Source organism: Dipodomys spectabilis, unplaced genomic scaffold, assembly GCF_019054845.1.
Source record: "Dipodomys spectabilis isolate Male_0828 unplaced genomic scaffold, ASM1905484v1 ptg000075l, whole genome shotgun sequence".
NCBI classification, from domain to species: Eukaryota; Metazoa; Chordata; class Mammalia; order Rodentia; family Heteromyidae; genus Dipodomys; species Dipodomys spectabilis.
In genome coordinates this window covers 10,003,576-10,017,082 of record NW_024870752.1, presented here as the reverse complement: position 1 = coordinate 10,017,082, position 13,507 = coordinate 10,003,576, and the positions used below count along the sequence as shown (strand labels likewise).

General features: G+C 38.1%; 1 protein-coding gene across 1 annotated transcript in view; it reads right to left on the bottom strand.

The window, feature by feature from the left end:
* The window catches only part of Gpc6 (glypican 6), a 981,663-nt gene that overhangs the window by 98,434 nt on the left and 869,722 nt on the right, over positions 1–13,507 (bottom strand). The window lies entirely within an intron of this gene.

Sequence of the window (13,507 nt, the reverse complement as noted above, 5' to 3'; positions counted from 1 at the left end):
CCCTTGAGTCCAGTAGCTAGCAAACTAAACAGTACAGTGTAGACTTTTAACCTCTTGACTCAAAAGATGTCAACATTTTCAATTGTTATAGCTTATGGAAACTAATCTTCCACACTTTTTTTTTTTGCAAAATAATATGCGCTTATTATCCAATAGTCACAAAATGTAGAAAAGAAAAGCAGAAGAGAAATACACCATAATCCTACTTCCCAGAATAACACTATAAACAGTGTGGTATGTACTCTATGTTTTTCCCTCTGTGCATGAATATTTTAAGCAGGCAATGAAATATAGAGCACATATATCATATAATCTACTTTCTAAATGTAATATATTATTAATGCACAACACTGTTTATACTTAGCTGTTTTAGAGTGGGGTGTAAAGAAACCAAATTTTATTTTTATTGCTTATCTAACCATGTTCAACCCAAGTCCACAATGAAAAACTCTCAGGGTTATAAAGTAGCTATGAATTAGATGGGTGAGAAATGTTTTAAGATGACATTTTTTTATAGGACATACAGAACTGTCTGGGAAACAAAGACTCCTGTTTTTAAAGAGCCTAAGGCTTTCTAAAGCCATATCAGTGTTTACAGCTATCAACTAGTGTTTTTTTCCCCAGACTTCTGAGCCGTCACTGTACTCTCCACGGAATGAGCGCAAGAGTGAATTCTTCTCTTCTGTGGTAGAGCCCAGAGCAGTGGAGAGCATCCTCCATCCAACCCCTCACTCTGTACCACACATCATTGTTATGTGGGTGACCAAAAAGCATACCTACAAACAAAAGGTCTCATAAGAAGCCCTCCATGTTTTTTTCATTTTTTCTCCTTTAGATGATGCAGAAGTATCCATGTATGTCACAGCAGGGGCTTAAGTGAAAACAGCTATTTCTCTGGATCTTATGAGTTAATTATATGGCAGTATGAACAGAGGATGCACTTTGATTGTAATATTCCAATATTGAATGTTTTATTCCTGAAGGCTTGGAAGAATAGGTGAATGAATGTTGTCTGGAAGCTACTTCTTTTGTGTCTTTATATATACACTGTGTGTTTATCAAAAAAGATCTTTTTCTTTTTATTTTTTTTTTTTTACAAAATTTCCTAGCAGGTCCCCCCTGATGATTAGTTCTAATGAATGAACAGGTTACTCTGGACAGATAACATATTTTAAAAGAAAAACCATCAGGAAATCATTGTACGGGGAAAAAAGAAATTACCCAGCAAATGTAGTAGAAGCAATTGATAACTGTGAGATGGCTGCCAGTTAATTGTGTTTTATATGTGTATTTGAATAAAATGTGTAGCCAATGAGTACATACACATATATATCCAACATGAATAGGTTTAGTTGGTGAAGTAATATTGGTTGTAATAAAAGTCAGAAAGCAGATTCAATCTGGCCTATTTGTGTTGGCTCCTCATAACCTGGTGAGTTCAGTCCTTTGATGCTTTTTCTTTTTCCTTTTTTCTTCTTCTTTGGAGTTATTGGGGTTTGTACTCAGATTTTGTGCTTGCTAGAAAGGTACTCTTCCACTGAAGCCATGTTCCCGGTCCTGTTTGGTGTTGTATAAGTCCAGCATGCTAGCTAGCCTTGTCGATTCTGAGCTTGAAAACTCGTTTCCCCAAACTACAATAATAGTGCTCAGGTTGATGCTTTCTCTCAGTTAGTTGCCTGCCAGCCTGTGGATCCTACTGTCAGGAGGCAATAAAATACAGAACAAATGCTCCACCTCAAACTTCCTGTTCTTCTATTTCCATTGTTTTATGTCAATTCACTTGCTTTGTTATACAAAGCAATTGAGTATACTTAAGTTTTAATGCACGTATCCATTTTCCATTTAATTTAGGTCTTAGGTCAGAATATACCTTCTTAAAAAGAGGTTTAGTTATATGGTTTAGCCTATTAGTAGTTTTCTTTCTTTAAAAAATTACAATATGAAGATACTGTTTCAGCTCAAAACATCAGGATCATCATTACAAAGGAACAATGAGCATGTAGTTAACAATACTAATTATACACTTCAAAAATTGTTGAAAGCAGATTCCACTCACTTCTTCCATAAAGACAAAGCATTTCACAAATTCTTCATCAAAATGGAGAGAAATCATTCAGCAGTTACGAATGCACACAAATGCATCGAAATACTCTGTTCATTAAGCCTAAAAATACACAAAATATTCTAATTCCCAGAAAAGCTCAGATAAGGTATGTGTATAATATCTCCATAAAATAACACAGATTTACATTATATATAGGTTCATTGTAAGAATGGGAAGAAAGGTGGCAGACATAAACGGGGTTGGGGGAAGGACATATATTTTCCTACTACATAGTTGTTTGTGAAAATACGCTAGATGGTCAAAGGCCAGATAAACCTATACAAGTAAATTATACACAGATGCTTACAATATTAAAAAAAACACATTTAGATTCAAAACCACAAACATCTAGGTAATGGAATCACCTACCTGTGCTTTCCCTTTTTGTTCTAAATATACATGGCATGAAAGGAAAATATGGTTTTCTGGAAAACTTCTCCAAGATTTTTCACTTACAGCACCTGTTGCTGGTAGGAGTCTTGTTCCCATGGATTACAAACTGAGAAAGTCACCACTGGGCCCTAGATTTCAGAAAAGGCATTATTGACTGGTGGATCTGGCTGCAGACTCCAGTGGGGAGAGAAAGTCTGAGTAGTCCACGAGCTGACTGGTAGATACCTGTGTGTCAAACTGGCTTTCTACTTGCCTGGCAAACCTCTCATGTCATGCACCCTGTGTCTAAGGCCAGCCTCCTTCTCCCTTGAGGCTGAAGGAACTCATGCAGTGGGACAAGTTGAAATCTTACTCCTCCCAAACTACAGAAAACCACAAAATAGTTTTGAGACACCAAGACAATAGCTGGTTAAGTTTCTCTGAAACCAATTAAGTCATAACATGGCCATAACTTGCTTCAGAGGCTGCCATCCTGTGCTATCAAAATTATCTGTGTCATATTTAAATAACTTTGGGGTATTCTTTTTACCTATGGTCTTAAAGCTGTTATCTCGACAATTAAATGAGGACAGTCAGAGTATGTGAGCTAATGATGAGGTGCTTGTGTCTATACAAATCTTTGGTGTTACTCAACTTTTGTTTCTCTTTAAACAATATTGCTTCTCCTTATGGAGAATAAAAATACAAGGTTAGAAACAGCTGGTATAATAGTTATTGTTGCACACGGAGAGATTCGGAGCTGTCCTTCCAAAGGCAATGAGACAAGGTTGCAGGTAAAGCTGCACCTCTAGGCCAAGGCATTAGGATTACATGAGCACAGACTTTCTGGTAGGGAAAGAAAGAAGGGCTGTGAAGTCAGTGCCTGAGTTTTTATTTAGGCCCTTCCACTAAATACCCAGGAGAAAATGTCCTAGTCCCTTCAGCCACAGAGTACTATTTTCTTCAACTATGCAATGGAAACTACGACAACATCTGCCTCATTGTGGTACTATGTGCGATGACAGAAGATTCTGCTTTAATAATTATTACCACCTTTTCTGTCACCTCTTTAACACTCAACAATTTAGCCTTTTATAAGTCAGCACCACTAGGTAGTATGAATAGAAAAGAGAGGATTAACTTGCAACATTTTTTGGGGGGGAGGGAGGTGAAGTATTGACAGATCGATGTGAGGAATAATGTTATCCATTTACTAATGGAAATGGGTAGCTTTAAGATGCATAGCTGGTCCTGCTATGTATATTTGGTTAATGTTTAGATAATAGCTGCCTTGAGAGATGAGTTCATTACTGAGAACTATGAGCCTGAATTATTTTCTCATGATGTGCCTCTTTGGCAATTACAGATGACTATAAAATTTTTGGCACTCTTTCCACTGGGAGTGGAGGGGTTATGTCCCATCCCCTTGAATCTTGGTTACGTTCAAGGACTGCTATGACTAGTCAGATACAGTGACAGACTTCTAGAGCTAGTGTCTAAGAAAACCTCCGTGTTCTCCCTTGCAAACCTCCTCTCCTGAGGTTATACCTGGTTGGGCCCTATGTGGCCACTTCAGGTGACAGTCCCAGCAGGGAACAGAGTATAGAGCTATGAGAGGATCCATCTTGGAATTTCCAGACCAGCCTATCCACCTGCTATTTACCAAGTAGTGACCCCAGTCAGCATGGCAGGTAGTAGAAGAATCAGCTGGCTGAGCCTTGCCTGAATCTCTGATCCAGTTTGCTACCTTCTGATGATACAGTTGCTACTTGTCATATTGGAGCACAATTTATTTTGTAGAAATAAAGAACTGGAGCAAACAACCATTTGTAAGAAATACAAAAATAATTCTTTCCTATTTGCTCAACAATACCCAAATTCCACAATTTCACAAATATGGTGATGGTTCAGAAAAAAGACAAAATGTTGCCCTGAAGGGAATATATAGAAAAAACTTGCTCCTGCTTCACAGAATAGTAAGGTTGGTAGCCTCAGGTTAAGGAAGTATATGTCCCAAAGGGGAGTGTGTGTGTGTGTGTGTGTGTGTGTGTGCAGAGATGTGGCATGGCTTGGAAAAAGAAAGAAATTTGGTTTTACTCCATGAAGAGCAAAGATGGACACGAGGCGCTAACACCATCTCTGATCTCTGCATGGGACTAGATTGAAAACTGTCCAACTGCAGGGACTCCTGCGGTTTCTGTTTCACTAAGACATACATATCAAGAAGAGGAGATATAAAATAACACTGCTCAACAGATTGACTTTAACCTGGAGAATAAGGGTTTCCAGAGTACTTTAGAGGAGGCAGGAAGAGAAAATCTTTCTTTTGAGCTGGTATTTTTTTCTAAGTCTTAGAGAATATAAATAACCTTGAAAATTCAAATAATCTTAAGTTAGCCGAGCATGGTAGTACATATCTGTAATCTCAGCACTTGGGAGGCTGAGGAAGGAGGATCTTGAGTTTTAGGCAAGTTTGAGCTATATAGTGAAACCTCATCTCAATTCCCCCTCCAAACACCTTACTTTAAATCTCGTATCCGCCTCTTTTCAAAGCTTGTTGAAGTGTCATAAGGTCTAAAGATTACAAGTGCGGACAGAAATTGTCTGTAGGGCTGCTCTCATAAAGTTTAGACTATTTTTTTGAGATCACAAAGGTAAAGTATATAAAAATATTTTCTCTCCATTTGGGTGAAATTTGCATTAAGATAATTGCCAGTTCAGAACTCTCATTAACTCATCTAAACTTGTCTTTCATAAATCCTCCATGACAAAACCTGCAAGCACAGTTTCCCTCCTAGCCTTTTTTTGAATTCTGCAACTGTCTGGTTACTTTCCTTAGAAGCAGTGTTTGCTCCTCTTACCTCTGTTTTAGCTTCCCTGAGACACTTTAATCAGTGTGAAGCATATGAAAAAAAAAATGGAAAAATCAAGCATTTTATTTACAACTACCCTGGTCAGTTCATTCATTGGCATCCAATTCTTCATTAAAAGGAAAATTAAAAACCAGCTTCTGTGTTTAAATATAGGTTGATGAATGCCCATGGCATGCGTGTAATTAAAGGCCCAGCTTGCTAGAGGTAGGTGCATTGAGCATATTTGTCCTTTTCTCCCACCCAAATTGATGAATTAAAATGCCCCATGAGATCTAGGCTGGGAATACAGTTCAGCAGAGGCCTGGAAGAAAAGCATAGTTCCTGGGGATTGAGGGTCTTCGGTCACAGTGGCAGACCAGGCCTGAATGACCAGGCAAGGAGACAGACTTCAGAACAGAGAATTTGAATATACATAGGCAAAAGGTCCAAGCCTTTCTCAGGGTTTCCAAAACATTTTTTGTTTTTGACTATCATTGCATTACATCTGGATTTGGTGCTTTCTAAGCTATTCTTTCACATTGAGGGTTTGTCCTTTAATTATGCAATTAGACAACAAAATGGCGAGACAGAGGACAAAGGGTGAAAACAACGCACCAGTGATACTCACAAGACAATATGTTGGAAATGAACTGTACATCTTTGCGGGGGGTGGGGAGGGGGAGGAGCGCTGAGGGATGGGGAATTGGAAGGGAGGGAAAGTGGGAGAAAAATGAGGGAGAGGGTAACCAGTGCAACAACAAGAAATGTACTCATTACTTTATGCATATACCTGTAACCCCTCTGTAGATCACCTTGACAATAAAATTAAATATGGAATTAAAAAGAAGTTCATTTTGGCAAGTACTGAGATTTGAACTCAGGTACTTGTGCTTGCAAGACAAGTATTCTACCAGTTGAGCCATGCTGGCTATTTTTTTTTGCTCTAGCTATTTTTCAGATAGTATCTAAAGTCTTTGCCTGATATGAACTATGATCCTCCTATTTATATCTCCTGTGGAAGTGGATGACAGATGCCTGTTACTATATCTGCTTTGTCTGTTGAGAGAGGGTCTTGATAGGTTTTTTCCTTACCTCGGCTAGCCTTGGCAGTGATCCTTCTTATCAGTCTTTCCAAATAGCTGGGATTATTGGTATGAGCTACTGTGCTTAATCTGATTATGTAAATTTGATTAGGCCACTGCTGTAATCTAAAATCATAAAGTTGTCACTAAACCTGGCATAAGAAAGACCCTTTACACACTGACTGTGCTAGTTTTGCCTTCTACCACTCCTGCCTTCTAATTCAATGCCTATACTCAACATGGTTCAGGGCCTATAGGATACAAATGATGTTGCTATGAGTATCTATGTAAATATATCTGTTGAATAAAGTCTAAGAAGTGAAACTTTTAGGCTAAATGTATGAACTTTCAAAATCTTGAGAGCTACAACCAGAGTTCTCTACACAAAGCCCAGATTTCTATGTTCCTTGTAGTGAAATGTGACCATTTCTGGTTCTCTAAGTCTTCAACTTTCAGATTTTAAAATGTTTATATCTTTCCTAATTGATCAGCATAAGAAAATAGCCTCTCAGTGTAGTTCTCACGTGAGTGTCTCTCAGTGTAAGTTGGACACCTTTAATATAACTAAAAGCTATTTGTTTTTGTCGCTTTATAAATTTGTTCACTTGTTTTACTGCTAGGCTTACTAATTTTTTTTTCACATTGATATAAATGTTTCTTTTTCAAAGACTGAGAAAAATCTGTCCTTTTGTGACAGAAAATTTCAGTTATTTCCTCGATGTTCTTTATCTTTTGACTTCATCCACGATGGATTTGCTTGGCAGATACATCTTACTTTTATGTAGTTCAACTTAACAATCTCTTTTTTAAAAAAAATTCTTACTTTTTCTCCTTCCCAAATCACCTCTATGACTTAATCTACTGTCACTTGCATTTTTATTCACTAATTGACTTGCTGACCCTTGCTTAGGGCCCAGGCACTTTGCAGACCTTTACCCCAAATACAAGTTATTTTCTATCCTTAGTATTTGGATATTTACTTCTGTCTCAGATCTTTCCATTACTATGCAATATTGAAGAGGGCCAGATACTTCATCTGGATTGTTTCAACTCCTGGAACAATATGGTCAGTTGTCTGTATCTGTGGGTGTCAAGTCTGCACATTTACCCAACTTCAGATTAGAAAGTCAAACAAAATTAAGATGCATGTTATTAGGTCTGTATAGATTTCCTCCTCATTATTTCTTCAGCAATACATTCTATCAACCGCTTGCAAGTACTCTACATTTGGTCAGAAGTATGAGATGGATGTTCCTAAGTCACAGGTAAATACCACACTGTCATTTTACCTGCAGATTTAGGAATCCACAGGGGTGCTGGGACTAACAACATGATATGGGAAAATGGCAGTACTTGAATCCTGAGCGGTGTTAAATGACCATTTATTTGTAAAGTAAATTTTTAGAACAAAAAATTTAAATCTTCCTATGTTTTCTTCTACTAGCTTAATAAAAACAAGCCTCCTATCCCTCCCTTCTGTCCTAAATGTCCCTCTCCTTCCTCCCCAGCACGCATACAACCACAAATGCCTGAAAAACTTTATAAGCACTGGCTACAGGATAAATGGCCCCTTGGTGGCTTTTGATGTGTTATAACATAGATGAAGTATTTCTGGGGGAATTTAGAATCTTATTGTACTTTTTTATTAGGTAGAAATAACTTTTTAGTTCTTCTAGCTTGAAATTGAAAAGTGTGGCTGGTTTGTTTTTGTGGAAGGTTATTTCTAGGTTACACATCCCCTCCCCCCATACTCCTCCCCAAATGTGGTATTTTTGGCTTTTCCAAACATGGCATTTCCTGCTGCTTTTCAAGACTCCAAGTTTGCCATTAGCTTTCAAAACCATCTCTGTGATGAATGCCTTTTTGTTTCTTCCTTGTAATTTGTTTGAATTCAATAAACACCAAGTTTCTGATCTTCTTTTTTTTCTACTTTACCAACACTGTGGTTAGGTCCATTAAAAAAAAAACCCACAAAATAAACAAAACCTTGAGAAAGAATTAGATCTGGATCATATCAGATTTAGCTAAAGATATCATACACAGTACTGTGAAGGGAGGAAAGCAATAGAAAACGAAAGCAAATCAATTAGATGGAATTTAAAAGAGTTCATAGATATCAGACCCAAAAATGAAACCCATCCAGAATAATGACAGTAGGTAAAGTAAAAGATGAAGGCCAGATAAGCTCTGGTCCACACTTGTAATCTTAGCTTCACAGGAGGCTGAGAACTGAGGATCACAGTTCAAAGCCAGCCTGGGCATGAAAGTCCATGAAACTTTTATCTCCAATTAATCAGAGAAAAAGCTGGAAATGGCTCAGCTGGCAGAGTGCCAGCCTTGAGCAAAAAGGAGCTCAGACAGTCCCCGGGCCCAGAGTTCAATTTCCAGGAATAGCAGAAAAAATAAGAGGAAAAAAAGAAGGCCAAGTGAGAAAGAGAAAGAGAAGAGAGAAAAGAGAGAGACAGAGAAAGAGAGAGGAGAAACAGAGAGAAGAGAGAAGAGAGAGACAAAGAGAATTGAATGAAAATAACTTTATTTGAAACCAAATTCAGGAAGACAACACTTTGAGGAGAAAACAAATATACGAACTAATTTAATTCTGAAACCAGGGCAAACAAAGACCTACTTTGCATCCACAATGCAAGAGGCAATGCAAGTTATGGGCGGGGGGATAATTCAGTGGTTGTTCTTGAACAGTGCAGGTATTAGAATCCACACGACTCATTTCCAGACAGTTACTTTCTTAGTAGAATGATGCATGTATTTCATAAAATATAATATATTCACGCAAGCACAATCTCACCACTATTTTTTATCTTTGAAATGTTTAGTTACATCATAAGCCACAAAGAGTAAGCCTTGTAAATCATGAATTTGATGGACATTGAAGTGTATACTACCAACCATAACTCCATTTAAATTTTTATTGCTTATTCTTCATGTGAATAAGTTTTTATGTTATTTGTAGCTTGGAATGTCCAAATAATTCACATCAACCTATCAGTCTTTTCATTGATGATGAATCATAGAAATTAAGGGGGTAAAGAGCTTTCTGAGACAAGAACTATCGTTATCTTTGTGTCTTCATGCTTTATTCTGGATTTTGAATTAATTTGGTCAAGCCAAATGGTTTATGGTCTGGGAGGCCAAAGAAAAAGAAAAAAAGCAACTCATTTGATAGAAATGGTGAACCCTGTACCAACAACGTCATACTTTCTCACTCCATCGAAGCTTCTAACAACCCTCCTAAAATTGCTCAAATACTACCTACGTGCTAACTGGGTATTTTTACTTGCTTACTAAATTCCAAGAGTTTCACTAGTACTGAAGAGAAAATTGAAAGCAAAAGCATAGGTGAGAAAGAAAAAACATTTTTGTTCTCTTTCTTCATTCTTTCTTGCCTGAAAGTGAACTCCTCCATAGTGACTATGTTCTCTCAGTCTGGGCACCATGACCTAGATATAGCTCTCTTCACATTGTGCCTTACTTTTTATGACCTTGCATAACACATGAGTGACATTTCAGAATTCTTTGCATGGTGGCTGGCCCTCACGATGTTCCTGAGAAACAGAGGCATGGTCCCGAGATGTTTGCCATGCCAGAGGCCAGCTGCCCCCAGCCACAGATTCTGGAATCGTGGGCATAACTTAGTGAGCCTTGGGATCATTTTCTGTTCCTACTTCATTGTGTGGATTAAATGCAACAGCAGGCATGTAATACCACAAATGCTTATTTCATGATGATTATCGTATCATTATGGACAGGAGGAGAGTGCCTTTGATTTCTCAACAGAGTGCATAGCAAAGGCTTCATCATCACTTGTGAAGCTGTCAAGCCTTGGAAGGAGGATAGTGGCAGTCAACTCCTTCATCCTGTGGAGAAGTACACGAAGGCCAAGGGATAACAGAAATCTAGCAATATAGCCCTGCAGAAGGGGCAAAGTGGCTGGCTCTGATCATCACGTGATTTCTCTCTTTCAGTCAGCTGTCTTTCTACTTCATCTCTTTGCTTCCTTCTATACAATCAGCCAATCCATCACAAGAAACAGGATCAAGTGAAACATTTCAAAGTGTCATCGAAGAGTACAAAAGTCCAAACTTTTTGCCAGTGCATTGCAGTTAAGCAATTCTTCTATTTCTCCCTCCTTTGCCCTAAAAGTTAATAAAGAAAATCACCCCAGAGACCATTTGTTCTTGTAATACAAGGGCTTGCAACCTACATGGAATGAATCACAAACCTCTCCAAGAACCAATAAAAAATAAATAAATGAAAAGTCAGGTGTGCTGTCATGGCTCCCTGCTGAATGGGAGCAGTGATTGGTGGGTGAATGAGTAAGCATTGGCCCTTTTCTCTTCCTTGTGTGTATGCCGGTATTATTAAAAAACAATTTTTTTTATTATTTTGTTGCTCAGTGCCAAGTGAACCTAAAGGAAAATGAAAAACAAAACAAAACAAAAGCGGACAATATGTCCTGTAATAGCGGCCACCAGACCCAAAAGAAAAAAAAACTGCATTGCTTTTTTAAAAGAAGAACAAAAACCCTCATTTTAGGAGGTGATAATTTCCTCTCCATTCATTTCTGAGTCACCTGATGAACTGGCAAAGATGAATTTTTGTTATCTTCTATTTTACCTCTTAAGTCTATCTTCGAAATACTTTATTGGCGAAAGTTCATTTTCCAGTAGGGAGAGAGAGAGAGAGAGAGAGAGAGAGAGAGAGAGAGAGAGAGAGAGAAGTTGAGAGCAAGAGGCAGAGAGTGGGGTGAGGAAAAGGGAGAGGAAGAAGGAGGGAGAAGGAGAGAGAGAGGGAAAGAGAACAAGAGAGAATGCAGGCTTTGCATTTTTCAAGGGCCCAAAATTGCTCTAATAACTTTAGGCCATAGAGATTCATTTTACATTCTCAACACTAAGGCAAAGTAGCAACTACTGAGACCCTGGAGTAAAATAATTTATCCAAATTTGCAAGGTTGTAGATAGCAGGTTACAGGTTACTGAAATCATACTTCTGGAGGGGTGAGGTGGTACACACTACAATCCCAGGACTCAGAGGCTGAAGGCAGGAGGATTAAGAGTTTGAGGCCACCATGGACTACATACAGAGATACTGTCTCAACAACAAAGTGAAAAAGAAAGAAAATTGTACTACTCTGGCCATGTTCCCTGATCAGGTTGAACCAAACAAATAAGTGTCCCTGGGAACTTCAGCCAGCAGCCTACACACTGAAAGTTATGGATCTGCATTTTTCTCCTGACTGTTCTCTTCCTATTTCAGAATCTGCCAGGACTTACAATTGAAAAGTAACTTTAAATGTTGAGAATACAATGTCAAATTGTAGTCTGAGAAGATGCAAATAGTTGGGGAAGAAGTAAGAGAGTGAAGGAGTGAAAGTAACCTCATTTCCTCATTTATATATTTTTTTCCAGAATAATGCAATTATTTTCTTATGAGACTGGTTTTCTTTTTTATCGTCACATGTATTGTTTATAATATACAAAATTTGGAGAACACAAAAAGGAATCCGAAAAAGAGAAAGAGAATTAAAAAAAATTACCTATAATCTATCAAGACGTAGATAAGCATAGATAATGTTTGGGCTACTTCTTTCTAGATGTTAATTCTAATATGCATATACTAGAGTCAGACTATATAAACAGCGTATTCCCTTCATTTCCGGTGCAAAAGCATATACTTAGGTATTATATTATTAAACTACGAAAAGGTCCTTTTTACCAACTTCATTGTATTTTATGTGATCAAGTACTATAAATACTTTTCTGAGTCTCTGTTTTACCATTGCCTGAACTCTGGGCCTGGGAGCTGTCCCTCAGCTCTTCAGCTCAAGGCTAGCGCTCTACCACTTGAGCCACAGCGCCACTTCCGGCTTTTTTCTTTTTTCTTATGTGGTGCTGAGGAATTGAACCCAGGGCCTCAGGCATGCAAGGGAAGTGCTCTACCATTGAGCTAGCTTCCCAGCCCCAAACACGCTCCTTTTCTTTGTTCTTTCCTATAGCTAATTATCTACTTAAGATAGTTCATATAAAATTACTTACTGATTCAATTAAGAACTATGTGTAGTAAACACACATTATTTATTTATTTAATTTATTTTTGCCAGTCTGGTGGCTTGAACTAGGGCCTAGCACTGTCCCTGACCTGTTTTTGCTCAAGGCTAGCATTCTACCACTTGAGCCACAGTGCCACTTCCGGCTTTTTCTGTTTATGTGGTACTGAGGAATAAAACCCAGTGCTTCATGCATGTTAGGCAAGCACTCTATCACTAAGCCACATTCCCAGCCCCCATTATTTTAGTATGCACAAAATTGATCAAACCTATCCTTTGCAATGGAATTCTTTTTTTGGGTCCGGTCATGGGGCCTGAACTCTGGGCCTGGGCGCTGTCCCTCAGCTCTTCAGCTCAAAGCTAGTGCTCTACCACTTGAGCTACAGTGCCACTTCCGGCTTTTTTCTTTTTTCTTATGTGGTACTAAGGAATCGAACCCAGGGCCTCAGGCATGCAAGGCAAACGCTCTACCACTAAGTCACCTTCCCAGCCCTGCAATGGAATTCTTAATATGCAGACATAAATGAACGTAAGAAAACATATTTCTAAGTCCAGAATTTAATATAATTTCTACATTTCAAAAGCAGATCTCTAACTAGACATTCTCTTTTTATTAATTTGTATTTAGTGTTGGCTTAAACAGGGTTAAGCCATGGTTTTGCTTAGCTTTTTCCATTTAAGGCTGGCCTTCTGCCACTTGAGCCATACCTCCACTTCCTAGACTTCCTGTTTTTAACTGAAAACTTTTAGAGCAAAAGACATTATTTGCTCATACAATTGTGAAGTGTTAAATTATTTTAAAAGAGAATAGAATATAGGTTCTAGTGGTGTGGTATCAAACTTAGTGTGTGACATTGAAGTCAGCAGTTCCCACCCGGAAAATTAAATGTTTGGATTTGTAGACATCCCATGGGTTTTTTTTTTAAAGCTTCAAAACCTATTAGACTTTATTAGACACCATAGAGAGTTCACCAAAGAACATGGGCACAGTCCAACAGACAAACCCAAAAGAAATTCTATGGTTCAGCCCTAAGTT